Source organism: Phocoena phocoena, chromosome 7 (genome assembly GCF_963924675.1).
Source record: "Phocoena phocoena chromosome 7, mPhoPho1.1, whole genome shotgun sequence".
Classification (NCBI taxonomy): domain Eukaryota; kingdom Metazoa; phylum Chordata; class Mammalia; order Artiodactyla; family Phocoenidae; genus Phocoena; species Phocoena phocoena.
In genome coordinates, this window is record NC_089225.1 from 38,165,395 (window position 1) to 38,170,807 (window position 5,413).

Consider the following 5,413-nt stretch of genomic DNA (forward strand, 5'->3'; position numbering starts at 1 on the left):
ACACACATATATATAAATATTTATTTTTTTATATATACTTATATATTTATATATATACACACTCACATATATATGTATATGTGTATATATGTATATATAAATATATATTTGCAAAAGATGCTCTGTTTTAATCACAGTCTTGGAAAAAATTGGACTGGTGGCTTTAGGCCACTAACTATTTCAAACACAACATTTCTTTCATAAAAAACTGCATCCTTGTAATGGACAAAATATTTTTTAAAAAGACACAATGTCTTAAATATAAAATATTGTGTTCCTATGTCTGACTGAAAGTTTTTATACTTTAAGTATACTTAAAGTATTTAAGTATACTTAAATATACTCAACAAATGTATATTGACTGAAATTTACTCTATACTCTAAAGATTGTGACAGTCCATCTCTATATGTATATTTATAAACATACATACATATATATTCATATATAAGCACATATAAAAGACTTTTATTCAAGGAAAATATAATCAAAATGTATTTCTGTGCATATATTTATATGCAATTTTACACACATGCATATTATTTTCTAAGTATTTATATGTCCTTAGAGTCTTTTTTTAATGTTTTAAACTCTAAATTCCTAAGGGAGCCTGGCTTTAAAATAGTTCTCTTTGCACATTTATCACAACACCAATATATGTAATAAATGATATTTATGTCAATTCTTGAGGTTAAGCCTCAAGGTTAGATCCATAAGTGAGTCAATAAAACATTTTTACTTTCATGCTAGATTGTTATAGTTTAATTTTATCTCCGGGAAAATAGTATATACAAAACTAATTTTAATCTTAAGTCTTATTCCACTGTATGACCTAAAATTTAAATTCATAAGCTGTAATGTCAACACTAAGAAAACACATTTGGCATAGAGTGATTTTAATAACAGCCTAGATTTGATAACATTAGACCATGAGGAAGTTAAATTACCCAGAGCAGAAAACGATGCATCGCTTGTTAGATCAAACCTCTTCTCCAGCTGAAAATTCACAAAGGGAAAATGAAGTGTATGAAGAAGACTGATTCTCAGCAACATTGACGGTAGACCTGTCAGAGTGGAAATAAAGACTTAACGATTCTGAAGACACAAAGGCAATAGCTTTAGCTGTTTAAACCTAGCCAGAAGACACAGGATGAGAACAAAAGGTGATTTCATCCCAGGGGATTAGAACCATTTCGTCTTTGGATAGTAGAGATTCAGGGACTGTAAGTCAGCAGAGCAGTATATATGGTCTGTTGCAATGGTCAGTAAGTAATATTTTATAGAGTTAAACTCATAAATGCTAAGATTGATCAGGTGTGTGAAACACATAGACATTACTCCTGGAATTATTAGCAGTCACCTGCAATTTAAAATGGAGTTTCACAGGAGACCATAAAATAGACGTAAATTCTATGAGCACTTACATGATAAAGTTTTCATTGCTAACATGACAATTAAATCAGACAATGAACAAAAGCCTTGGCTGTGCTAGTTATCTGGCTAATAAATTCTAGTCAGTCTCAAGTAACAACCTTAACCTTAAGGTTCTACTGTCTCCTAGGGTCTCTTAGGCATATTGGTTTGTATTGAGAGGGAAGCAGGAAAACTGCATCTTTCCCAGAGGTTTTAGCTCATGGCATGGGAAAACATAACCTCCCTGTTAGGTGATGGATTTTTATGCCTCTCTCCGTGATCTAGGGATTAAGATCTATCCTGGGTGTGGTTGACCCCATATTTATTGGAAAATCTAACCAGGACATCAAAGGGGCTTTGCCCATGAGTATTCTGGCTTTAAAAACAAAAAGACATGGGAGATTTTTTTTCTAGCACAGAATTCCAAATTTTTATTTGCTAATATAGGCTTCCAAGTCTTATGGCTTTCTGTTTACAATTAAAATGATTATGAAACATATTATTAAGGCATCAATAGAAGTGAGGTCAATCAGATACAGAAAGTCGTACATCTTTCAGAGGAACAATATGGGGAGGGAATATGCTACTGTTCTGACTGTAATGTTATTTTGAATAATTTTTTAATTTATAGAATAACCACATGTTAAAAATTATCTGTAAGGCATAATACAGAGATGATGGAGAGTATACTCTGAGACAAGGAGTAGAACGGCACTGATGCTTTCCTGTTTATTCTTTACAGGATTTTACATAATTCATTGACTTGAAGTGAATTATAACCTACCTCCATCTTTGTGATTTCTTGAGATAGGGAAAGCATCCTATCTAGAGCACCCAGGGAAAACTCCCGTGAATTTTAGCTTAGCTCAGACACTCAAATTGAAGTTTAGGTATTTTCTCATCTCTTCAGGGAAACGAAGTGTCATAGTCACATGAAACACAGAATGGGCGGTAAAATGAACCATTTAGGTGAATCCTAACAGTTTTCTGCAAAGTAAGCCATGTTTACAGAGTACCTGAGTTGTCTGTAAGTTTTCATTTTGTAGAAAATTTCATGGTTACAGAGAAATTTCTGGAATAGTTAACTTGAACAAATGCTTTCTAGCAGCAAACAAATTCATTTGACCAAAAACGCTGCTAGAGGTAAGCCACACCATCTTGTTTCCAGTTCTCATTGGAGAACTGAGTGGATAATCCATAGGCCCACCTAGAAACTCAGCTTTAGCTGAGGGACTCCAACATATCCACTGATACACCAGGTAATAGAACCAAGACAATGAAGTATGGGCAGTAAGTTTTTTGCTAGAAAAATCTAAACTTAAGTGGACAACTGATGCAGGAGGACTGAGAGAGGACAGAAAGGACCATGAGTTTAAAAAGACAATACAGAGAAGAATAAAATAAAAAATTATTTTTTCTGGTTTTATTGAGATATAATGACATAATGTATTAGTTTAAGTTGTACAACATAATTATTTGATATACATATATATTGCTAAATGATTACCACATAAGTTTAATTAACGTCTATCACCACGCACCTTGCAAGTTTTTCTTGTAATGAGAACTTTTAAGATCTAAACTTAGAAAGCTTCAAATATACAATACAATATTGCTAACTATAGTCACCATGCTATATATTACATCCCCAAAACTTATTTATCCTATAACTGGATTTTGTACTTTTTGAGCACCTTCACACATTTCTCCCATCTACCCCCTGCCTCTGGCAACCATCAGCTTGTTCACTTTTTCCGTGAGTTTAATTTTTCAGATTCCACATATAAGTGAGATCATACGATATTTGTTTATCTCTAACTTATTTCATTTAACATAATACCCTCAAGGTCCATCCATGTTGTTGCAAATGGCAGAACTCTTTCCTTATTATGGCTGAATAATATTCCATTATATACATATATATATATATATATATACCATAATTTTTTAATCTATTCACGTATCAATAGATAGTTGTTTCAATGCTGTGACTACAGTAAATAATACTGCAATGAACATGGGGGAGCAGAAAACTCTTTGAGATAGTGATTTTATTTCCTTTGGCTATATACCCAGAAGTGGGATTGCTAGATCATGTGGTATTTTTAACTTTTTGAGTAACCTCTATACTGTTTTTCCTACTGGCTGCATCATGTTACATCCCAATCAACAGTGCACAAGGGTTTCCACTTCTCCACATCCTAACCAGCACTTGCTATCTCTTGTCTTTTTGATGATAGCTATTCCTACAAGTATAAGGTAATATCTTATTATGGTTTTGATTTGCATTCTGGGATGATTAGTGATGTTGAGCTCTTTTCATGTACCTGTTGGCCATTTGCATGTCTTATTTGGAAAAATGTTTATTCAAATCCTCTGCCCATGTTTTAAATCAGATTGCTTGGGGGTTTTTGCTACTGAGTTGTCTGAGTTTCTTATATACTAACCCCTTGCCAGATATATAATTTGCAGATATTTCTCCCATTTCATATGTTGCCTTTGCATTTTGTTGATGGTTTCCTTTGTTGTGCAGAAGTTTTTTAGTTTGATGTCATCCCATATGTTTATTTTTTAATTTTATTATCTCTGTTTTTGGTGTCTAAGCCTAAAAAGTCATTGCTAGGACTGATACCAAGGAATTTACCTCTGTTTTCTTCTAGTATTTTTATGGCTTCAGTTCTTATATTCAAGTCTTTAATCCATTTTAAGTTGATTTTGTGTATGATGTAAGATAAGGATCCAATAACATTCCTTTGCATGTGGCTGTCCAGTTTTCCCAACACCATTTATTGAAGAGATTATTCTTTCCCAATTGTATATTCTTGGCTACTTTGTTGAAAATTAATTGACCGTATATATATATGGATTTTTGGGGGGGCTTTTCCCATTGATCTATGTGTCTGTTTTTTTTAACTCAAGTATAGTTTTTTACAATATTAGTTTTAGGTGTACAACATAGTGATATATTTTTATAGATTATACTTCATATAAAGTTATAAAATATTACCTATATTCCCAGCACTGTATATTACATCATTGTATCTTATTTTAGACCTAGTAATTTGTACCTCTTAATCCCCTTCCCCTATCTAGCTCCTTCCCCCACCCCTCTTTCCTGTGGTAAACACTAGTTTGTTCTCTGTATCTGTGAGTCTGTTTCTGTTTTGTTATATTCGTTCATTTGTTTTATTTTTTGATTCCACATGTAAGTGAAAACATACAGTATTTGTCTTTCTCTGTATGACAGTTCACTAAGCATAATATCCTCTAGGTCCAGATATGTTGTTGCAAATGGCAAAATTTTATTCTTTTTTATGGCTGAATAATATTCTATTGTATGTATGTGTATGTTTGTGTTTATATATATAATCTTCTTTATCCATTCATCTGTTGATACAAACTTAGGTTGCTTCTATATATTGGCTATTGTAAATAATGCTGCCATAAACATTGCTGTGTGTATATCTTTTCAAATTAGTGTTTTTGTTTTTTCAAAAACGGTGGTTAGAGGTCATGAAGTAGGTGCTAATGCCTTAACCACATGAATATTGTCAGGCCTGAGAGGCTCTGCCATTCTTGTCAGGGGCAGTGCTAATCTTCTCTCCTTTTATACAACACTCTATGTGTCTGTTTTTATGCCAATATCATACTGTTTTGATTACTATATAACTTTTATATACTTTTATAACATAATTTGAAATCAGGAAGTGTGATGCCTCCTGCTTTGTTCTTTTTCAAGATTTCTTTAGCTATTTCATGTGTTTTGTGGTTCCATAAGCTTTAAGATTATTTTTTTTCAATTTCTGTGAAAAATCCCTTTGGAATTTTGTTAGGGATTGCATTGAATCTGTAGATTGCTTTGAGTAATATGGGCATCTTGATAATGTTATGAACATGGGATATCTTTCCATTTATTTGTGTCTTCTTCAGTTTCTTTTATTAATGTCTTACAGTTTTAAATAAACAGATTTTTCACCTCCTTGGTTAAATTTATTTCTAGAC

General features: G+C 32.5%; 1 non-coding gene across 1 annotated transcript; it reads right to left on the reverse strand.

The window, feature by feature from the left end:
• Positions 1 to 4,903: 4,903 nt before the first annotated feature.
• LOC136126181 (U6atac minor spliceosomal RNA) lies at positions 4,904 to 5,029 on the reverse strand. The gene has a single exon (XR_010656074.1). It is a non-coding gene; the product is annotated as a U6atac minor spliceosomal RNA (small nuclear RNA).
• Between the last annotated feature and the right edge of the window lie 384 nt (positions 5,030 to 5,413).